The sequence below is a fragment of the Dipodomys spectabilis genome, unplaced genomic scaffold (assembly GCF_019054845.1).
Source record: "Dipodomys spectabilis isolate Male_0828 unplaced genomic scaffold, ASM1905484v1 ptg000042l, whole genome shotgun sequence".
Lineage (NCBI taxonomy): Eukaryota > Metazoa > Chordata > Mammalia > Rodentia > Heteromyidae > Dipodomys > Dipodomys spectabilis.
Window position 1 is genome coordinate 8,180,788 of NW_024870719.1, and position 25,402 is coordinate 8,206,189.

A 25,402-nucleotide genomic window follows, 5' to 3' on the forward strand; every position below is an offset into this window, starting at 1 on the left:
CATTTCCATTTCATTGTCTGTTATGGGTCTATTTAGTTGATTTAAATCTTCTTGGTTTAGTTTGGTTTTCATCTTTGATTTTATTTATTTGGGTATATTGTCTTCTTTTTTTGGTCAGATTTGTTAAAGGTCTGTCAATTTTGTTAATTTTTTGAAAGAACCAACTCTATATTTTGTTGATTCTTTCTATGAGTTTTTTCAGTCTCTAATTTATTTATTCCCATTTAATTTTGATTATTTGTTTCTGGCTACAGGTTTGAGGTTTGGCTTGATCCTCCTTTCAAGGAGCTTAAGGTGTATCATTAAATTGTTGGTTTGAGATTTCTCCAATTTGTTCATGTAGGCACTCAAAGCTGTAAAATTTCCTCTTGAGTATTACCTTTATTGTGTCACAGAGAAACTGGTATTTAGTGTGCTCATTTTTATTAAATTCGACTAATGTTTGAATTTCCATTCCGATCTCTTCATTGACCTACTGGTGATTCAACAATGTGTTGTTCAGTCTTCATGAGTTAGAGGATTTTCTGTGATTGCTTTTGGTGTTAAGCTCTAATTTTATCCTGTTGCAGTCTGACAGGATGCAGGGAATAATTTCATTTTTTTCTGAATTTGCGTAGATTTGAGCTAAGCAAATTTCAGTTCTGAAGGAGTTACACAATGTAAAACCATTTTTATTGCTCTTTCAGATTTTTAATGCATCTCATTTGATAAACGTTAGTGAAGTAAATACAAATATTTCAAGCAGGATACTGGTCATTCACATCTATAATCCTAGCTAATTTGGGGGGTGAGATCTGAGTATCATGGTTTAAAGTCAGCCCCATCACAAAATTCTTTGAGACTCTTATCACCAATTAATTCCCCATTCCCTCCTCCCACAAACACTGAAGAAACAAAAACCTGAAAGTGAGACTTTTATCACTAATTAATTACATACAAAAAAGCTAGAAGTGGAACTGTGGTTCAAGTGGTAAAGTGTTGGCTTCGAGGAAAACAAGCTCAGAGACAGAGCCAAGGCCTGAGTTCAAGTCCCAGGACACCTGTCCCCTGCCAGCATTCATTATTTCCAGATGTCTTGTGACCTTTATTTTGCATTTTTTCTTACCTACAACTACTGTCTGGTAAACAGAACTTCTAAAGTTAAAATCAAATTGTCACATTTTTTTCACTAGTGCAATTACTTATTTAATGCCTTTTGTGATTAAAGGCATCATTTTAAACTATCATAATGAAATTAATCACTTAAAACCAATACAGATTGATCATCATCTTGGCCTACCATCTAAACCAGAAAGCATTTCATGTTGGCCTATAGCTTTCTGAAATGAAGCATCATTTGAAGTTACATTCTGTGAGTTAATGGAAATTACAAATGCAGTAATAAAATTTTTAGGTCACTAAGATTTATGTGTTATTTAACTGCTGAACTTTGCTATTAGAGGAAAGGAATGATTAGTTGTTCTCTTTTTCAATGTGACATTTACATTAAGCAGTAAATGCTCTACAGTGCATTAATGTATTTGTCCTGTGATCCTGTATGAGTGTTACTATTTGTAAACATTCTTCTATATGGTAGCTATATTTATCAGTAACAGAAATGAATTTCCATATTCAATGAGTATTTCTAATTTAAATTTTACATTAGACTTTTACATTTGCTATATTTAGTTCAACAGTGCTACTGGTGAGGCCTGCATGTTTAAATGATAGTGTTTATATTGACTGTGCTGAATATTGATGATTTCAGAAACTAATTAATATGACATAAGTTCTCCTTTCTTGTCATTTTATTCTAGTTTAAATTATTTCAAGTTATTTCTCTTGATAAATAACACTTGTATTACAACCTGAATTTTGGAGTAGTTCACTGAAGACAATGATTATATTATGTTAAACAGTGTATCATTCCATGATTATAACTGATTGAATTGCAAGTAGACTATATTATCATATTTCAGAACAGCAGATTTTTGTATTATATAGATTAAACATCTGGATAACTGAATGCATAATTTTTAATCATTTCAGAAAAGGTAAACATCATTCAAGTTTAATGTATTAGAATTTCCTTCATGTCATTATTTATGACAGATAAATAAATTGAAGAATTTGTAACTGTGAAAGGATGTATATATTCAAAATGAAGACAATAGTTTAGATTATTCCACTATCATAGTCAAACATTTCCAGTATTTCTTTAGTTTTCAATGGGCTAAAACTTTAGAGCAGCTTAAGAAGGCCATCCATGGGAAATAAAATTATTACATGCCATGAAGAGCACATTAGCATATGTTTTATCTTTAAATAGTTAAATCCTTTTGAAATTAAAGATAAAGTGAGTAATTGTTTCAAGTAAATTTCAAAGTAAATTTGTGATTCAAAAATTGCCTTTGCTAATAATAAGTTTCTTAGAAATCTATTTTTATTGAACTGATGAACACTAAATATAGACATTATAGAGGGTTGGGAAATACCATCGTGAGCTAATAGTGGCAGATATACACAATAGTAGCAGATTTACACTTCAAATGAGATGTTTCCTAATAGCTTAGGATATTTTCCCCATGTTCCCTGGGTTCTTTTTAACAATGTAATTGTTAGGTTGAGAACCATATTTCTTTGTAGATAAGTGTAAAACAATTGCCAATTTTCTAAGATTGGAAGATGGCCAGAGTAACAGCTTGAAATTTAAAAAGTTGACAAGAGGTTGCTGGGAAGATGGCTTAGTGGTAGAGCGCGTGTCTTGCATGCCTGAGGCCCTGGGTTCGATTCTTCAGCACAACATAAGCAAAATGAAAAAATCCGGAAGTGGCGCTGTGGCTTCAGTGGTAGAGTGCTAGCCTTGGGCTGAAGAGCTGAGGGACAGAGCCCAGCCCCAGAGTTTAGGCCTCATGACCGGACCCCCCCCCAAAAAAAAAAGTTGACAAGAGCATCTCCTAAGAGATTTAATTTTAGCAGACTATCAAGAAGAAAAAGAAATATTTTTCAGATGGTGTTGAAAATGACAGATCTGAAATTGTCATGTGAACTTTACTATAGAATCGGTCTTGTCAGTTTTGTTTCAGTACAGTAAAACACCTGAGCCAAACAACTGAATAAGAGTCTTCTGAAGGTTTGGGGCTAACTCCATTGTGTGGAGTTCTGGTGAAAGTACTACATGAGAATGCAGAAATGCATTTGGGAATGAGAAGTCTGAATAACTGAAGCCAAGAAGCACTGGGGACAGAGAGTCCACAGAGTCCACTGGCATACTTCCCTTGACCCAAGGATTTCCTACAAGGGCTTGTCTGAAGAGTCCACAGCATTTTTCAATAGCAAAACTCTGGTGCCACACTTTTAACATAGGACCCTTTAGGGAACAAGGGAAGAATCCTATAGATTATCTGGAATCTTTATTCATATCATGATAGTAAGTCAACTCACAGGGAGATAACCCTAATTGAGGATCTTCATTTACATAGGTACATGTGTATGTGTGTTTGTGTGAGTGGTATGAAATATTCTGTAATTCTATAATAAGCATCTTTCATGATGTATGTAGCTTTTAATAGATACATTTATTGAAATTCATACACTATAATTGACCATCTTTCAACTGTTCATATCTGCTTTGACACTTAACATTTATGATAATTTCAATGCAAATAGGTTAATTTACCTTCATGAAAAAGTTCTTAACTATTGGATATCTATATTAAGATGATATAATCACCTTCTGAAGTTTTTATTTGACCATTCACATACATTTATAAATAGAAACAGTAGAAATAATGAACTGAATCATTTTATTTTACCTTTATGCTTTGGGGAAAATAACTTGTTTTGGCTTCCACAGATGAAATTCCATAATCTGAGTAACATTATACTCATTTTAGAGATTCAGTAGTATTTAAAAAATTGAGTGTATTTAAGTTTAAAATGTTAGTAGTTGAATATCAGTTGATACAAGTAGAGAAAAGAAATTTAAATAGTGTCTCATAGAACAAGATTATTCAGTTTGATATAGAACCTACATTGCGGACATCAGGAAACTTCACATATCAAATTAATATAAATTTCATTAAGTTAATGTTAGGTGAAATGAACCCCAAGGACATAAATGTTTTTTTTCTTTCTTGCGATTGTTTTTAACATATTTATAAGATGATTTCTTTGTTGCTTTGTATGTCCCTCCCCCACAGTATAAGCTCTGTTTTCACTGTATTTGATACTGGTAAACTTCGTGGAGGGGAAGGGAAAAAGCAAATTGTTTAAATATGGATACAGGTGGACCCATTGCAACAATGAGATGTACAAGACGTGTTAAAAAACGAACTTTACAACTTTGGCGCGGGTGGTGGGGGTGGGGGTGATGGGAAGGGCTGGGAAGGGGAAACAGGAGGCAGCAATACTTGATAAGAAATGTACTTATTACCTTGCTCATGTAATTGTAACCCCTCTGTACAGTAGTTTCACAATAAAAATATCTTTAAAAAGATTAATTAATCTGACATTCATATCTACGTTCTCTATAGCCACATGTGTTGAAATAGATGGGCTTTCTTTATTGAAGACTATATAGGCAACAAAACTTTAGGCAAAGCTACATGGAGGCCAGGCTTTCTCAGCCTCATTCAATGCTGTATCTTCAGTGTCATGTGTGTGCCTAGTATGTAGTTGTTTGTGATCAAATATGCTTTCATTTATGCAATGCTTTAACACTATACTACTTGTTGAATGAAGTAACGAAGAAAGTTAGGTAGTTTATTCACATTTGAGACAGAAAAACGTCTCCTTACAATTAAAAGCAGAATGTTGACACATTCTTTGAAACCAGAGCCTATTTCTTATTCCACAGGAGAGGCTTTTATGCAGGTAAATATTTGTTTCTATTTAGTCTTGATATAGTTTGAGATTGAGCAGGCAGTTAATAATGTTTCAATATGCTCCAAAGGCAGTATTTAATCCTTATTTTTGTTGTTGTGCTTGCCTCCTCTGAAGTGTCCCTGTAGCCATTCAGCCAGGTGTTGAGAAGACATGTAGTAGCTGATCACCCTTCCCTCTGACAACATCTTCAGAGTCAGTTTTGGAGATGCTTTCACCCTGTCCGTCTTCTGCAGCAGCCGGGCAGAGTGCCAACTCCTTTGCAGTAGCGAGGAACTCTTCAGGCTCCAGAAGTAAGTCCATGCCATTCAGTTTGATCATTGCTACTAAGTTTACAAACACTTAATGAGAAATTGACCCAGTAATCTTGCAAATTAACTGACAAAATCGACATTACTCATCATTGATTTTTTAAAAAAATTTATTCTTTTTAATCTTGTTTTGTGTTTTTTTTTTTTCTGGAGCTAAAAGTATCTACCACTTCTTGTTTTTATAATCTATATCTTATATAAATTATAATCTCTCTATATAATTTATAATCTATATTCTATATATAACCATAGTTATATTTATTTGTTCAGGATTGTATTTTGAATTCATTGCAATTAATATTTGCAACCTTGAGGCATAGAAAAGGATAGGTTAAATAATGATTTTGGGGAATGAGTAAATTGGCTATGAAAACAGAATGAAACCCTGGATCTTTTGATTCTTGAAAACTGAATGCTTTTTCAATGACGTCTAACATCCCATGGAAAGTCATAAGTTGGTGATACAGAAAGAATTTTCTTGGGTGTTTGTTTTGTTGTTGTTGTTGTTGAACAAGATGTTCTTTATTTCATTTAGACGTTATAGTAGTCTATGCATATGCATACTGAAAAACTAAAGGAAAGAAAATCACATGTAGGAAAATGCATTGGAATCAGAAGATTTGAAGAGCCTACAAAATGCTTAATGTAATACTACATTCAGCTGCTAAACAAATACCCATATCTTTGTCTCTGATTCTGTCTCTGATTTTCCTAACTTCTGTGAATCATGAAAATACACTAATAATAATATTTATATTCATAAGATTTGAAAAGTAGACAATTGCTCATGGAAAAAATAAGTTTTTTCTAGTATCTACTTATGATCAATTATTTTGCATTTTTTCTAGTTTATCTGCCTCAATTATGTTTTCTTCTTCCTATATATTTTGTGGTTTAGGTTTCCCTTGTTACTGTTGGATATAGGTGGGTATCAAAATGTTACTAAACAAAAATGGCTTTAGGGACATTTTTATGGACAACAAATCTTTGATAAAAGTTTGTCTGTCAGGGGTTAGGTGTTGTACAGCTGAAATTTTCTTGAAGGAAATGATCAGGACATATTTAATAACCGTATTTTAATTTTGTGTCTTATTATAACTCCTGTATGCCTTAGGTAGAAATGAGCATGTTATTAAAGAAATGTAAGGCTACTGTTAAGAATTTGTTCATAAATTACAATACTACTAATTATGTATCATTAAAAAACAATTAGTATGGTCTTGTTAATGTGATGGAATTCAAGGGGAAGGATTTCTTCTAAGACATACAGAAGAAGGCTATATCTAGTTTATACTGTGGTTAATTCATCCTAACTGTAACTGTGGCTCAAAATGACAAGTGTTAGTATGCAGATGATCAATAAAATAAAATAAAATAATTATTTTATTATAGGTTCTTTTCAATGTATATTTTTTAATACTCTTTCTCTTTTCCTACATGATTTATTCAATTATTACAAGATTTGCTTCTCTTGTGTTGCTTTTTGAGCTTTGTATTAAAAGAAGACTTGAAGAAAAGATCTCAATTTTTTTATCATATTTGTTTGGAAAGAAAATCTTTTTTCTTTTTCTTTTTTTCTTTTTTTGTCAGTCATGGCTTGAACTCTGGGCCTGGGCACTGTCCCTCAAATCTTCTGCTCAAGGCAAGAGCTCTACCACTTGAGCCACAGCGCCACTTCCTGGGAAGAAAAATCTTTACACTTGAGTTAAATTTCACAAATTTAATCCCAGCAGTTAGTGTGTGTGTGTGTGTGTGTGTGTGTGTGTGTGTGTATTTCTACTAAGAATAGCTTTCTCAACATAAAATCAATTGGCTTTATGTTGTGGGCAAATATAAAATGATGCTAATTGAAATGAACTCCTCCAAGATATGGAAACAAGAGGTTGTTTTTTATTTTTTTTAATGTACTGTATGAAATTATTTCTTTTTCCTTTTTCTGTTTTGTTTATCCCTGTTGTCACTGTTTTTGATTTTGGTACCCTGTGTCTTGTATATACATTTATCTGATTTGGGGTAAGGAAGGAGAGTCACAAAATGGAGAGACAAAAGACAAAGGGTGAACCAATGTAACAATGATACTCACATGACACTATATTGGAAATGAACTTTACAACTTGAAGAAGTGTGGGGCAGGGGGGCGGGTAGGGAAGTGGGAAAAAATGAAGGAGGGAATAACATTGTTTGACAAGAAATGTACCTATTACCTTATTTATGTGATTGCAACCCCTCTGTACATCACCTGTTAAAATTAAATAAAAATTAGCTAAATCCTATATAAAAGTAGTAAAAAAAAAAAAACCAACAATAACGAAAGTTGTGGGCAAAGTTAATATATTTATTGAAAAAGATTCCCTAGTGTAAATCACAAGCAATGAAAGCCAACACACTTTAATTTACTGATGGTATAATGAAGCAAAGGATTTACTTAATTAACCTGGAAATAATTTATATAATGGAAACAACATTTCCAAGTTAATGCTTGGTTCTTTTTTTCAGTAACCAGTTTATTAGTTTGGTAGAAATACAACTTCTTTTTTCTCTTTCTATTTTTATTTTGGAGTAACCTTAGGCTGAAAGTGTTATATGGAATGAATCACCAAGAAAGAGAAAGTAAATGCATTCCTAATTAGATTCCTGAAATATAAAGTAGCTCAATGAGAATTCCTAGCTCATCCATTAACATTACTTAAAATTATGCAGAAAAATATGCATAGTTATAGAGGTCATCATGATTTTTTTTTTAATTCTTAAAGATTGGAGATTTCTCTTAGTAGTAGAGCACCTGCCTGGAATGCATAAGGCTGGGGTTCAATCTCCAACACTGAAATAAGATCCATTTTGTAATCTCAAAACAAAAAAATAGAAATGTGCAAAGAATGTGGTTTAATGATAGGGCATGCATGAAGTCCTGGGTTTGATCCTTCAATACCATATAAACAGAAAAAGTCAAAGTTGTGCTGTGGCTCAGTTGGTAGCATGCTAGCCTTGAGAAAAAGAAGCTCAGGGACATTGCCTAGGCCCTGAGCCCAAGCTCCAGGAATGGCAAAATAAATAAAATAAAGTTAAATAAATACAAAAATGGAAAAAATGGGAACTTCTTTAGAATGAGATATCAAATGGAAAAAAACTATAGTAATGAAGCAATAATATGAACATTTGTGGATCGGTCAGGGACATTGAGGTGGCCATGATGTTATTATCTTCGTTGTTTCTCTATGGCATTGTCAGTCTTGACTAGCAAAAGAGTAATTTTGTCCATTCCTACAAGTCTGTTGTTACCAATTTCTCATTTGACAAAAATGCTAATGAAGCCAGGTACGGGTGGCTTATGCCTGTGATCCTAGCTATTCAGGAGGCTGAGATCTGAGGATCATAGTCCTGCCTGGGCAGGAAAATCTATGAGACTCTAATCTCCAGTTAACCACCAGAAGACTGTAAGTGGCTCTTTGGCTCAAGTTGTAGAGCACTAGCCTTGAGCTGAAGAGCTGAGGGACAGTGCCCAGGCCCAGAGTTCAAGCCCCAGGACGGACCAAAAAATGCTAATGAAGACAAACATGCCATTGGCTTACAGATGTAATCATAGCTATTCAGGAAGCTCAGATTTGGAGGATTATTGTTTGATAAAAGATAAGTTTACTAGACTGCATCTCCTAGAATAATCAGCAAAATATTAAGGCTAAAGGCATGTTTCAAGTGGTAGAACGGCTAGTGTATATGATGCTCTACTATCACCATCCAAAAAGAAAACAAAAACTGCTGATGAACATAAACACAATATATGAGAACACTGGAACTGCACATGTGTATATACGCAGTGTATATACATTCATATATATGTGTATGTATTGTGTGTATACATGAAAACTAATTTCTTACTTAAATAATAAGATTGATAAGAACTCTGCAAAGGTCTATAAGGCTTTAAATAATTATATATGATAGTAAAATCATTTTTCGAATGTAAACATTCTCATGTTTAATGTTTATCAAATATAACTTTTGATATTAACAGTGTATTACCAAGTTAGCAAATAATAATTAAACTATGTAATCAGCCTAGGTACCTATCAATCAATAAATAAAGACATTCTACTACAAGTACACAATGGAGTGTTATTTAGCATTAACAAAATTGAAATTACCTTATTTCCAGGAAAGAGGATGGAACTGGAGAATAACATGTGAAGTGAAATAAACTCAGCTTAGGAATTTACTCATTAGCTTAATTACATAACTGTAACCCCTTTGTACATCACCCTTATAATAAAGTAAGATTTAAAAAAGATAAATATAACATAATTTTTCTATAATGCAGAATCAAGACTTAAAATAACCAAACATAAAATGTGAATCCATCTCATGTTTGAACCCAGCCCAAGAGTGAAAATCCAAAATAGTTCACAGACATCTTTAAAAGTAGATGTGAATATGAATTATGAATGGGAATTACATATGAATATGAATGTGAATTACAGTGAGCACAGATAAATACAAGAGAAAAATTACAATAAAACAAAAAATACATTATTTCACAATGCCTAATGATATTTAATAAACATTAACTTTGTTTCACAAACATTAATAAATGTTATTTTTTCTAATATCATCTTTTAATTTTTATTTTTTGAATGGTTGGACAAGGGAGCAACAATTTAACATGTCCACTTATTGTACAGTTGTTATTCCAGTTTCTTAATATAATTTATATAATTTCTCTATTCAACTAAATCACAGAATGAATCACAGAAAATCGGAGTCACTAAAAGGATAGAATTAGTGTTTGACAACAAATCAAAGAAAGGTTGGACAAATGGGATTGCATGAAGCTGCAAAACTTCTGCATGACAATGGACATAGCTAGCAAGATCAATATAAAACCCATGGATTGGAAAAAAAAAAAAAAAGGGTCTCATATCTAAAATACACTTGGAACTCAAAAAGTTAAATTACCCAACAACAAATTTTCGAAGAAACAACTGCCCAATAAATAAGTAGGCTAAAGACTTAAAGAGAAACTTCTTTAAAGAGGAAATAAGAATGATCAATAGACACATGAAGAAATGTTCAACCTCTCTAGCCAAATCAAAACAATATTGAGATTCTACCTTATCCAAGTTAGAATGGCTATAATCAAGAACTCTAATAACAGATGCTAGAGGGGATGTGGCCAGAAGGGAACCCTACTGCATTGTTAGTGGGAGTGTAAACTTGTTCAACCACTTTGGAAAACAGTATGGAGGTTTCTCAGAAAACTCCACAAAGAGCTCCCCCATGATCAGCAATTCCACTTTTGAGCATTTACCCAAATGATCACAAACAAGTCCATACTTAAAGCTACCAGCACAACTATGTTTATTGCAGCCTTATTTACCTTAGCTAACATATGGAACCGACCCAGATGCCCCTCAGTAGATGAATGGTTAAAAAAAAGTGAGATACACACACACACACACACACACACACACACACACACACACACACAATGGAATTCTATATCTCCATCAAGAATAATGACACTGCCTCTTTTGTTAGGAAATGGAAAGGCTTGGAAAAAATTATATTAAGTGAAGTAAGCCAGGCCCAAAGAAATATAGGTCCCATGGTTTCCCTTATTTGCAATAGCTAGTATATATCTGGGACAAGTAGAAAAGGTTAAAAGCTATGACATATGACCAGGTAAGACGTAGTTAAAAGAAATATACCCCAAGATAGGGACACAAGTGGTTTTTCTCTCTTGTTATTGTTTCTAACGTATTTATAAGGTACCATGTGATTTTTTTTTTGTTGCTTTGTATGTCCCCCCCACATGGTATAACTCCTGTTTTCACTGTATTTGATGTAGGTATAATTTGGGGAGGGGAGGGGAAAAAACAAAATGTTTAAATAGGGATACAGGTTGACCCATTGCAATAATGAGATGTACAAGACACTATGTTGAAAAATGCACTTTACAATTTAGTCTGGGGGGGGGGTCAGGGGGCGGTGTAGTTGTGGAGGTGGGAGGGAAGAGGTGGTAGGGAAAAACAAAGGAGGAGGCAACAATGTTTGATAAGAAATGTACTCATAACCAAGCGCCGGTGGCTCAAGACTGTAATCCTAGCTACTTAGGAGGCTGAGAGCTGATGATCGCGGTTCAAAGCCAGGCCAGGCAGGAAAAGTCCAATAAACCACCAGAAAACTGGAAGACGTGCTGTAGCTCAAGTGGTTGAGTGCTACACTTGAGCTGAAGAGCTGAGGGACGGTGCCCAGTCTCAGAGTTTAAGTCCCAAGACCGAAAAAAAAGAAAAAGAAATGTACTCATTACCTTGCTCATGTAAGTGTAATCCCTCTGTAAAGTATTTTCACAATAAAAAAGTATAAACAAAAGAATTACTGTTCAAGCTATGAGTGTTTATCTGGTTGCATGAGTTGAGTATCAGTTAAGTTCAAACGTCCTGAAAGATGAACCAAATAAATTCATGTTAAATTATGCAATACTTATTATAAAAAAGACACTTTTTTCCAAGAAACCAAATGTAAAATGACAACAAAAAGATACCTTCATACAAACTGTGTCAATCAATATCAAATTGCTTTGTTAGTTACTTTAGTGCTTCAAATTTAACTTGGTACAATGAATCTAGAGGTCTCTCCAAATATACAAAATTTATTGGGTCGCATTTGGATGGATTGAATTTAGAGTCTTTGCTTGCTAGGCAGGCCAGCCTTTACTTGAGCCATGCCCCTAGTCCTGCTTATAGTTTTGAGCTCACTTATAATATTACTACCTACCAGAAAAAAGTACAAATCATTCTGTCATGTCTCTCTGCATTTCTGAAATTTCGTCCATCACCTTATCCGCTCAAATTGACAAAAATTTCTTAGGTATTTGCCAGTTTTCCAAATTTTTTCCATAATGTGTCTAGTTTGTCCTATCTCAAATTGTCCCATAAAGTACCACCAGAATCTTCTTAAATTTATCTATCCATATCTAGAGATGACCTGATTACTGTAGACTTTGAAGGCAGTCCAAGAGAGCGTTAGAAAGCAAGATGTTACTTGTCTCTACAGACCATTTCTGTTGATTTTTTTGAATCATATCATTTTCTAAGTGCCTTCACATCATCCTCCGTCCTCCTGAGCCCTTCTTGCATTTCAGGAAGAAAGTCCTCCTTCCTTTCATGTGACCTTGTAGCAAAATCTTACCACATGTTTATTTCTCTCTACCAAAAGGTCCCTAATTCCAAACCTTTGTAACCTGCTATTTCCTCTCAGTAGTGTCTTCCAGAAGGACATACTTCTTCATTTGCTAAATCAGGTTTTCTTCTATTTTATGATCACATGACATCATATAAAAGTATTTCGTCACAATTTTCTTTTTTCTTATGTTTTTCATTCACTCATCTGTGATCTTTTCTCTTCCACATTTAAGAACTCCAATGTCAGGATTTCTGTGTATTTAACTCACACCGAACCCTTATAAATATGGGCATAACTCTATCTTTCTATTTCTCCCACTCCTTCTCTCCATTCTCTCCCTCTTCTTTCCCTCTTCTCTTTCTCTTTATGTGTCTGTACATAGGTTTTCAGAGACAGGAAAATCTCATAAATCTGAAAGAAAACCATCACAGACATTTCATTGATTTATAAAGAAAGAAAGAAAATTCAGAACAGGAAATATATCTTCTGGAAAAGTGCTCATTGAATTTGCTTTTTTGATCCCCCTCTCTCTCTTTCTCATTCAAGCACACACACACACACACACACACACACACACACACACACACACACACACACACACACACACACACACACACACACACACGCCCCTCTCTGGCTTTCTTTCGTAATTTATTGGACATTTACTGGAATCCTTCCCCAAATTCTAAATAGGCTTTTGTTAGAAGGTGGCATGAACTGATTTTACTTGCAAAAGGCAAACGGTTGTATTGTAAAACTAGTGGTATAACAATAATGGTATGAACTTGCTTCTGTACTGATGATAAGTATTAAACCTATTCAGACTTTTAAATATGCATTTTATATTAAAACATGAATCCTCTCTATCATGTAAAATATGATCTTTTTAAATATTTTTGTGTTTTCTTAGAAGAGATATTGCCTAGGTATATTCAGAAACAGAATCTTTAGGTATAAGCTATGGATAATTTTTCCTTTCCTTTTTTTCATTTGTTGTGTCCAAAGTATGGTGCTGTTTCATTGATAGTTAACCACTGTGAGTGATAGATCTTCCCATAAGATTACACTGCTCTTTTGCTCCCTTCTTAATCTTAGCATCATTTTTACCAACTTGTTTGTTGAGAGATGCTATCTGAAGACCTTATATTTTCTGTCATGAAGCAGATGTACATAACTAAAACTCCAAGTTTTCTCTAAATTACAGTCATGGCAGTAAGGGTACTACAATGAAAAAATAGCTGCAAAAATGATGAACAACTACAGATTGTCATAGGAGTTCAGCGAATGAAAAATGATTTCAACTGAGATAATGAAAAGTTTCATTTAAAAGAGAATTTACCTGGATTTCAAAGATATGACTCAACATGGGATGGAATTAGTGTTTTCCATTTTAAACACGAATTCCAGAAACTAGAGAGAATATACAATCTTTCAAAGAGCCTTTAAACCTGGGCAGAACTTCAGGTGTTTTAGCTAGATCACTACATGACATATAGTGGCCTCTGCTTTCTCTGAAGAGTGTGAGTACTAGCCTGGTGAGTTACTAACATTGCTGTTCTTACTGTGAAATCTCCTGGGAAGAAGTCTGAGTAAATGTTCTGCCTTAGGTGATAATGACTATTTTTAAATTTAGGACCAGGGAAGATTGCTGTCTTGTGGAGGGTATTCTTGACAATTCACTTTGAGTGCATGGTAGCCATATTAATCACCAAGCCTTGGCTGTGAAACCAATGGAAACTTTCCACCTTGCATTAACTCACTGATGATTATCTAAGTTCCTCTGATGAGCATTGTATTCCTCTTGACTTTAAGAACCTCTGTGCATGGGAGAGATTGAAACTAAGAGAAAATTAATAAATCAAACTGTTTGGGTTGATGGCAAGCTGGCTATGTATGTGTCAGACATGATAGCCTCTTCTGTCACTTCTTTTTTTAAAATATTTTTATTGTAAAGATACTGTACAAAGGGGTTACACTACATGAGTAAGATAATTAGTACATTTCCTATAGAGCATTGTTACTCGTTCCTTTGTTTTCCCCCCTATCACTTTCCCTGCTATCACTTCTGAATACACATGCAAACTGCATGATGACTGAACCTGGTAGGGTCATGGTTTAACTTCATATGTCTAATTAACCTCCTTTGTACTTAGTAATATTCAAATAATAACTGACTTGATGTCAAAACAACATTTCTGCATGTAGATTTATAGCAAAAGACCCAGGGACATCAGCTTGGACAAACGAATTAAAGGATTGGATGTTGCTTTTTTAACCAACTAATTTTTAAGGTGGTTATTCTTACTTATGACAGACAATTCTAAATCCCTAGAATGAATCTGGCTTACATTTTGATCACTTGCATGCATATATGGATTACTATGCAAAACCCTGGAGCCTTAGTGGACTATTTAATATTTGGAAAGCAAATAGCCTTTTTAATACCTACTTATTTATACCTACTTGAATATAGAGTTGTGTTACAGGCAAATGAGCACCTCTTAGATTATTTCAATACCTACTATAATAATGATTCCACACAGAAATAATCCACGGTTTGAAAACGTGAATTCATTATTTAACAAGAGCCAGAGAGGTTTAAAAACTTTTCTGTAGCAAAAAAAATTATACTAAATGAGAAGACATAAAGAAGAATATTGAGCCTGCTGCAGTGGCTCTCACCTGAAATACTAGCTACTCAGAAAGGGGAGAATTGCAGTTAAAGGCCAAGCCTTGCACACACACAAAACAAGTTACCAAGATGCCATTTTTAGCCAGTAAACGTGGTGGTTGATTCCTGTCATTCCAGTTACTTGAGAAGCACAAATAGGAGTATTTCTGTAATGCAACATTTCCAGGGCCAAAATGTGGCATCCAGAAAGTACAGCAAAAAGGGTTTGGCTCATTGATAGCTAACTCGCCTAGCAAACACTGGGCCCCTGGCTTCAAGTCTAAGTCAGCCGCTGCACCACAAGTAAAAAGGAATAGTGACAAGTGAAGTCAAATATTATCTTTAAATAATGGTCACAATTTCTCAAATATTTAGTATGAGATATTTTCTATTTTTAATGTGCATCTTACAACAGACAAATCTTACAATTTGAGTCAGTGTTACTAGCAGTTGGTTTTGCATGTAATTCTGTGTGTGGCACTGAGAGTGGACTTTTGTAAGTGCTCCACTCTGGAGTGACACCAAAGAAAAAGTCACATGCTGTAATCCCAGTAGACTTTCAACCAATGGCTGGGTCAAAGGTTAGCATCGTGGCTCTCTATTTAGTAAAACATCATGTTACTTTCATCCAGACATTGAGAGAGAGAGAGTTGAAAAAATTGTAGCTAGAAAAATCAATACTGTAAATTTCCTTAAGTAGAACCTTTACTGCATCTTACTGATTTTCATGTTTAAGTTCTATATATTTCAAAACAAGATTTGAATTCTCTTGAATTTCTGCTTGACTAGTCAAGTAGGGTTACTAACTTAATCTCCAATACTGCGGTGTTTTCCACGTCTTTCTGGTCATCTGGTCATCGTTTAAAATGTTACTTAATGGCGATTTGAAAATATGGTCTCTGTTTTTCCTGTCCTTTTATATTTGCTAAAGGTTGGTTTATGACCTAGAGTGTGCTCTGTTTGGTGAATGCAGTTTGTCACATTGAGAAGAATGTTTAGTATGCTACTGTTGTTTGACAATCTGTTCTGTACTTGTTATATCAAGCCATTAAAGAGGCAGTTTATTTCAATGATGCCCTCAATTTTTTTCTTGTTATGTATTTCAATTAATAAAAGAGAGACTTTGATGTCTCCCAAACATCATAAAGGGATCTCAGTATTTGCCTTTCATCTATTGATGCTCCATTTCTAGCTGACTTTATATTAAGATTGTTAGGTTCTTGAAGAACTGTCAGTTCTTATTCAATCCTGACAACCTGCCTAGTTTTGAAGTTATCTTTCTCTAAACTGAGTAGAGCAACTTCAGTTCTCTCTTAATCAAAGTTATTATGGATTATAATATCCAATTCATTTATTTATAATAAATGTGTGTACTTAAAGTGGATTTCCTGTAGATATCATATGGCCAATTTTGTTACCATCATTTTTTGTTGTTGTTGGTCGTGGGGCTTGAACTCTGGGCTTGGGCACTGTCCCTGCACTCTTCAGCTCAAGGTGAGCGTTGTACCGCTTGAGCCACAGCGCCACTTCTGCTTTTTTGGTAGTTTATTAGAGATAAGAGTCTCATGGACTTTCCTGCCTGGGCTGGCTTTGAACCACAATCCTCAGAGGTAGCCTCCTGAGTAAATAGGATTACAGGCATGAGCCACCGGCGCCCAGAAACATCAAATGTTTATTTTAATTTTACTTGCAGAGTTTAGAGTCTTCATGTTTAAAATGTATATTCATATCATTAGAGTAATAGATATTTTCTACTGATTCCTTTGTTCCTTTTATTTCTTTTTTTATTTTTATTGTGAAAATACTGTACAGAGGGGTTACAATTACATGGGCAAGATAATGAGTACATTTCTTATCAAGCATTGTTGCCTCCTCCTTTGTTTCCCCTTCCCATCCCTTCCCACTCCCCTTCACCCCCAGTAGATGAATGGATCAAGAAAATTTGGTATATATACACAATGGAAATCTGTGCCTCCATCAGAAAGAATAACATTGCCCCATTTCTTAGGAAATGGAAAGACTTGGAAAAAATTATATTAAGTGAAGTAAGCCAGGCCAAAGAAACATAGGCCCCATGGTTTCCCTTATTTGCAATATCTAGTATATATTTGAGAAAAGTAGAAAAGGTCAGATAAGTTGATGTTAGGTGAAATGAACCCCAAGATAAGTATTTAAATGTTTTTCTTTCTTGCGATTATTTCTAACATATTTATAAGATGATTTCTTTGCTCCTTTGTATGTCCCTCCCCCACGGTATAACCCCTGCTTTCACTGTATTTGACGTTGGTATAACTTGTGGAGGGGAAGGGCAAAAACAAATCGTTTACATAGGGATACAGGTGGACCCATTGCAACAATGAGATGTACAAGATGTTATGGAAAAAAATGAACTTTTCCTTTTAATTTTTAAAACCTTTTTCTGCCTTGCTTGATTTTAAAGAGTTTTTAATGCCTTCTTTGCTCTAGTAATATTTTAACTATGCTTATCATTAATAAGTGAATATTCACAAAAATTTGTAATACAAACTTACTGTTAATCGTGTGTGTGTGTGTGTGTGTGTGTGTGTGTGTGTGTGTGTGTGTTTGCGTGTGCCTTGGTCTTTGGGCTTGAACTCAGGGTCTGGAATGGCTTTTTTTTTTCTAGCTGGCTTCAAACTGCGATCCTTACATCTCATCCTGCTGAGTAGTCACCATTACAGGAGTGAGTCACCAATGCTGGACTATTAATAATATTTTAAGTCTTAAAAATTCATATAGAAATCAATGGTTTACCAAAGATCATTCATAATCTGTCTCTTCCATTTCAAATATTATTGCTATTAGTATTATTTATGGCTTATTTTTGTGCCTATGTGTACTATTATTCTTTGAGCAAATAATTATATGACTTTAAGAATAAGGGAGTTTCCTACATTTCCTTTTCTCGATGTGTATTTACTTTCTGACTTAGATAACTTTCTTTCTTCCTGAAGACTTTCTTGAAACAGTTGAAGAACAATTCTGCTGCTTATGAATTCCCCCAGTTTTTATCTTGTATGAGAAATTCTTTCTCGTTTTAAACTTTTGAAAAAAATACAAGCCATAGGATTTTCAGTTTTTTGCATTTTTTGTCACCATTTTCTATATTTTAACATACATCATTCTTTTTTTCAGAAGATTTTCTTATTCTCAAGGTGTTGTACAGAGGGGTCCATTTACATAAGTAAAGTAATAAGCACATTTCTTGTCAAACTTGTTACCCCTTCCCTCATTCTCTTCTACTTTTCCCTGCCAATGCCCCCCTCAATTTGCACAGATCATTTCCAACATACTGTCTTTTGAATATCACTGTTTCATTGGTTACCCCTTGTCCTTTGTCTCACCATTCCATTTTTTCCTCTTCCCTTCCCTAATTCAAATAAACGTATATACAATACCAGAGTACCAAAATCAAATAAAGTAACAACAGGGGACATACCATAGGAGGAAGAACATACAAAAGAAACAAGAAATCACATAGTACATTAAAAACAACAACAACAACAAAGAAAAATCTCTGTTTCCATGTCTTGGAGTTCATTTCACTTAGCATCATCTTATATAGTCATATGCATATAGCTATTGGGCTATTATGCTCATCTGCATCCTTCTGATTGCATAGCTCCTGAAAAGACAAAGACCAACAGAAATCTTGTCTTTGTTTTTTGTAAATTCAAGTGTCTTTCCTTGTCCCCGACTTTTCTTAGTATTTTACTATATCTATGTTTTATTTTATTTTGGATATTATCTCCCCAAATGTAAATTCCCATGGCATTTGTCCTGTATAGTATTTTCCAAGTGTACGAAATCCAAGTGTGTTGTTTTTTTTTTTTTTAACAAAAGAAAATTCTTGGCCATTTACGAGATACTTTTCTTCTACTCTATTTTCTATATTTTCTCATTTTGATTTTCAGATCTGTTTTATCTTTGGAATATCCTTATGGATATTATTTTTCTTAAAAAAGATAATATCTTTCACAGGTATCTTTTTTTTTTTTTGTCATGGGGCTTGAACTCTGGGCCTGGGCACTTCCCATGAGCTTTATTGCTCAACGCTTGCACTCTACCACTTTGAGCCAGAACACCACTTTTATTTATCTGGTGGTTAATTGGAGATAAGAGTCTCATGGCCTTTCCTCCCCAGGCTGTCTTTGATCCATGATCCTTAGATCTTAGCCCTGAGTAGCTAAGGTTACAGTCATGAAACTCTAATGCTTGGCTTTATCTTTTTGAATTTTTTCCAATATTGGGAGTTATTTTTAACATATGCTCAACTTTTCTGTGCATTTTATTTCATTTCTTCATCCCTTTTGATTCCTTCTTAGTTTTTATCTCTCTGCTTACATTATCTACATCTTCTATAGTATCATTTTTTGAAAAGACAGGAACACATTACTCATGTCATTTGAGTTATATTTTTGATGATTACAAAAATTCAGCTGATTCTGGTGCTTGTTTATTCTAGTTTATTCAGGTATTTTGCATTTTGTATATATTTTTGTGTATATTTAGTATATATTCTTTGTTAAACATGATACATTTGCATGGTGAATAAGACAACTGAAGTTTCCAAACGCATGTCTCTTATGATTGATAAGTTGGGCTTAAGGATTTATTGTGGTAACATTTCCATGGGCTTCATATCTTCTTGTGTCGTTTTTTTAGTGGTTTCCCTACAATAGTTTTTCATTTTGATTGCTCATCAGCATATTTAATGAAATCCTCTGCTCATGTACGGGGTCTGTAGATTCTATGTACTTTTCGCTCTCAAGAATAGCCTATGTTTGTAGCAATAGATGTGTTTCATTATACCAAAAGTCTTGCTACTCCCAATTCAGTTCACTTTTTCCATGCCAAACTCAATAAAATATCATCCAATGACTTATTAAATAGAAAAATAATGATAGACATCTTGGATTAATATCTAAAATTTTAATTACTTGAAATATTTTGTTATAAAATAATGTGTCGCTTGTTCTTTTCTAATATTTATTTAATTTAGAAACACTAATTTCATGACCAATAAAGCCTTACCCAGTAATTGTGCTTCCAGTTATCTTAATGTTTAATGCTATTTTTTGGTGCCCCATTTATCATTTTCTGTGCCTACTAAAATTAACATGTATTTCTAATAAATGTTTTTGTTTGTGTGTGCCTTTAGGAAACTATGCACTTCTTAAGCCATTTAAAAACACTGGTGTTTGTGATTTATTTTTCTGTAACTCCACTGTCTTCTCTTCTTCAGTATTTTTTTCTTGTTGTTCATTTGTTTGCTTGTGCCAATCCTGGGGCTTGAATTCAGAGCTAGGACACTGTCCTTGAGACATTTTGCTTAAGGCTAGTGCTCTATCACTTGAGCATCCGTTCCACTTCTGACATTTTAGTTTACTTTTTGGTAGGTTATTGGAGAGAATTTATTGGGGATAAGTTGGAGATAGTTTATTAGACTACCATGGACTTCTCCACTGAACTGGCTTCAAACTGTGAGGCTCAGATCTCAGCCTTCAGAATAGCTAAGATTACAGGTGTCAAAAACCAGCATCTAGCTCCTTTCAGTATCATTATGTTTCATACAAAATCCTCCGTGGAGCATTTTATCTTTTTCCATTTATTTTTAGAACTGTTGGTGCAGTATTAAAAATTATTTCCTCTTCTACATTTTGTAGAACTGGATGAGGACATCTTAGCACTATATTTTTTATTGTGTAAGATCTAGGATGCATTTTCAATTTCATAGCTGACTAAAAGTTACATTAAAGATCATTTTGATATAGAATTTTTGGAGAGGGGCTGGGAAGATGGCTCAGTGGTAGAGTGCATGCCTTGCATGCATGAGGCCCTGGGTGTGATTCCTTAGCACCAAATAAGCAGAAAAAGCTAGAAGTGGCGCTTTGACTAAAGCAGTAGAGTGCTCGCCTGGAGCTGAAGAGCGGCCCACAGTTCAGGCCCCACAACAGACAAAAAACAAACAAGAATTTATGGAGAAATTTGTATTTCAAATCTAAGTATATTATTTATTATATATTTATTATTATTTAGTTATGTATCTTACTATTAGTTAATGTCTTTTCTGAAGTAGTATTTTTTCCCACTTCTTGTCTTGATTTCTTTATTCTTCCTTAGTATTACTAATGAACTAAGAGCTGCACACCTTTCATCTGTTAAAATAATTACTGACTTTCTTGATATTTCTGTGACTTGACTTTATATTCAGATAATTCAGCTGCTTGTACTTTTATTACCTTTTTGCTTCTACCATAATTTATTTTGACTATTTGATTATTGTTTGAGATAGAATTTTTTTCTAATTAATGTTCAGATCTCTTTGTTAATGTTAAATTTTGAGGCTAATTCTGATTCTTTTGACAACTGATTTAATTATATTGAATGTTATTTAATATTTAATTATGTAATATTTAACCACCATTTAGCTCATCTCTTTTATTTATGGTAAAAATAAGTTGTTATCAACTGACTAGGACAGTTTCTTACCTCATAACAGGTATGACTGAATTCATCTTTAGTTTCTGCCATGTCCTTTATGGCTTTTATTAAAATGTTAAGACTTTACCTGATGGACATTTCCTTTTTGGGGGAGCTGGGGGTCATGGGGCTTGACCTCTGGGCCTGGACTCTGTCCCTCAGCCCTTCAGCTCAGGCTAGCACTCTACCACTTGAACCACAGCGCTACTTCCAGTTTTCTGGTGGTTAATTGGAGATAAGAGTTTCATGGAGTTTTCTGCCAGGGCTGGATCCTCGATCTCAGCCTCCTGAATGGCTAGGACTACAGGCATGAACCACCAGCACCTGGCTCTGATGCACAATTTAGTAGACATATTTTAAATGATCTTTCAATGTATTATATGACATTGTATCATAATTACTGGGTGTCAGAGATTAGCTATGAACTTCTTTATTCAATTGCTAACTACATCTAAATCTTATATATGCTTATTAATTCTTCTTTATACTAAGTTAACAGTGGAGAAGAATGTGTTCATATCTCCAGGTGTCAGTTAGGGATTTCTTTTGCTTCTGGATAACATACCCAGTACTGTTTCAATGTTTCATGGCTCTGCTATTTGAGACTTTATGATTTAAAGTGTGCTGATTTTGATGATTTGAAACTCTAACATTATGAACCAATAGTATATATACATTTGGAAAATCATTCAAATTTCCTTGGAAATTTCCTTGCACAATCCATAGGTTATGCAATAAAGACAGCAAGAGTAAATTGGAGACAATGTAATAACATATGTAAGACATCATTTTCTGCATAAATGTGGAAGTTCAGTTAACATAAACAGCTTTCTGACATCTCTTAACAGCTTTCAGTTTACCTGTGCCACGTGTTAAGTGAGTTTACTTGCTTCCAAGTGGTGATCAGTAATACTGAACAATAAAATCAGATCTGATGTGGGAAATAAAGAAGTTTCAGACTAAGCAAACATTTCAAAATATTTTTCTTAACAATTCCATTAACTACTCATGTTAAGTTTATTACTGATAGATGTGTTTGGGGTAATATTTTGTGAAAAGTCTTTTTAATGTCAGTTTCCATATAATCTTCCTGAAAGGGATAACATAATATCTGTGGGCTATCCTTTATTCCAATGTAAGGCTATTCTGAAATTACACTAATAGAAAGCCTTTTGAATATCCATATCAACTACATAATTACTGCTGTGTCTTAGAATACAAGGCTTAAAGAAAGCAATTCATATCCTAAAGTCTTACTCTTCAACCTGTATAAATCAACTTACAGTTTTTTTAAACAAATATGATAAAGGTAGATGCTCTTTAAAATTATATGGAGTGCCTCACAGACTCAGTTTTGAAATGTTTTAAACGCAATTTCAATGTACTATGTACAGAAAATGAATGTGTATTTTATTCTAAAATAATTGCCAATGAGAAATTTTCATGACACTGTTAACTGTTGGCATATATTTTAATAGGAAATTTTTGTTGTTTTTTGTCGGTTGTGGGGCTTGAATTCTGGGCCTGGGTGCTGTTCCTGAGCTTTACAGCTCAAGGCGAGTGCTCTACCACTTTAAGCCACAGCACCACTTCCGGTTTTCTGGTTGCTTATTGGAATTAAGAGTCTCAAGGACTTTCTTTCCTGGGATGGCTTTGAACCATGAGCCTCAGATTTCAGCCCCCTGAATAGCTAATATTACAGGTGTGAGCCAATGGAACCCGGTGGAAATATTTTCTTTTAGGCAATTCATGTTGAAAAGTTTTCTGCCACTCATATGTGAATATTGATCAAAGGTCTTGAAATTTTATTAGCATACATACTGTCACATAGAACCAATAGATCCTACTAGGGCTAAAATCCAGTTATTGTTCAAACTAGAATATTTTTATCTACACAAAGAATAATCCCTTCTCAGCACAGTACAAAGTACAGAAATGTCCTGAGATATAACTATAATATTCCCTCCCCTATGCTAGTTTGAAAAGTTTCAAACTAGATAGTCATACTGTCAAAAGTGCTACCAATGAAAATTAATATAAGAAAGATAATTTCTAAATATATTGTAGCTATATTCTAAGTTCTCTTTCTGAATATCCTATTATTTGTGACTGAATATCTCTACTATATGTTCCCCAAATGTATTCTCCTTAAAATGGAATTTAAATTGTACTTATGCTTTTATATTCCATCAACAGAATCAGAAACAGGAGAAATATTTCAGACATATTCTGTCACCAGCTTTATAAGATGTTAGTGATTCTTCCTTTCTTATTTCTGATTGTACCAATTCTTATTTTTATGAATGTAAGAATCCTCTCCTGGGTGCTATTCCTGTCATGAAATCTACAGCATTTATATTGTGTCAAAAGTTTCACTTCTAACATGCAAATTTATTCAAGTAATGACCCTGAAATTATTTTACTAGTTCCCAAAATCTTTCAGGAAAACTCACTCTACATTCCAGGATGTACAAAATGTACTGATTACTATATATTTTATTTATATTCTATTTGTGGGCATTTTCAGTTCCTGGGTAAATTCTTTTATAACAATATTTTACTGGTTTCAACTCCAACCCTTTATCTGATATTTTAATACCTCCTGAGCTTCAGAATGGAATTTCTTTATTATATGATATTGTTCATTTCTTTCAATTTAATTTCTATCCTTTAAATTTAGTTAAGATATTACCAGAGCCAAAAATTTTCTGATTCATTAATTTTCTCCTTATAAATTCCACACATTATTTGTAAGTTTTGTCTTTAGCACATACTGTATTTCATTCTGATACTTGACCTTGTACCTCTCTGTTTAATAGGACTCAAGACTCCATGAGAAAACTTAAACTGTTTCTTTGTGTTTATATTCATTGCCTACAGTTGGGACATTTGGGACATATGTGACTGAGGAATATATAAAAAGTACAAGGTAGAAGCAGTCAAAAATGAAATTAGATATGAGGATCTAGACATTAGTAAGTTCAGGTGCCTCTTAGACTATTTTCTCTATTGAGAATTTGTCAATTTGCCAAGGACCTTTGTTCAATTTTCAAAAATACAATGGTAAAAAAGAAAATTCACTATTCTTTTATAAAGTTTACCAACTTAAATGTTAGTATTGAAACAAATATAGATAGATAGATAGATAGACAGATAGATGTATAGGCAGGTATTTATCTATTCATCATTAGGAAAGTTAACATCCTTATGATACTCATTCACATGAGTTGTTTTATTCATCAGTTTATTTATTAACGTATTTTGGTGCCAATGGTATGATTTGAACTCTGTGGTTCACACTCACTCAGCTGTAAACCCCACCCCACAGCTGACAATCTATAACTGGAATGTGTCGCTTTCTGAAGTTTAATTGAAAAGTAAGAGATTTAATTGAAAAGTAAGGTAGACTCAACACTTGATCCTCAAATGCTCACCTCTGGAGTAGATAGGATTATAAGCACGAGCCACTGATTCCCTGCTTATTGTTTCTGAAAAGAAATTCTATACTATAGATAATATCTCATATATATGTTGATTGTCATTTTCCAAATTCACTGGTTAGAGTTTCTGTATTTAATGGTGTCTTGCTTTTCCTGATCCTTTATATTGTTTTAAGGATTTTTCCCCCATTATTTAGATTTTCATATCTTTTAAGTGATTCCTGATCATCAAAATAATACAGTCCCATTATTTTTGCAGGGATTTCCTACTGGTCCTGTATTTATCCTTGCTTTACAGAGATGTAAGGGCTTTCTATATTTTCTATAAACTGATTTTTCAGACCTTCCTTACTTTTCTCACCATGTGAGATTACTGGATCAACTATCTTCTTTTACTAAAGATTTTATACTTTTCTTACATTTATTTTACTTAATCT

General features: G+C 33.8%; 1 protein-coding gene across 1 annotated transcript in view; it reads left to right on the forward strand.

Annotated features, from left to right (window-relative positions):
* The window catches only part of Lrfn5 (leucine rich repeat and fibronectin type III domain containing 5), a 265,279-nt gene that overhangs the window by 130,973 nt on the left and 108,904 nt on the right, over window positions 1-25,402 (forward strand). The window contains exon 2 of the mRNA XM_042677818.1: window positions 4,981-5,156. The gene's annotated coding sequence lies outside the window, so the exon portion shown is untranslated. The remainder of the gene's footprint in view (window positions 1-4,980; window positions 5,157-25,402) is intronic.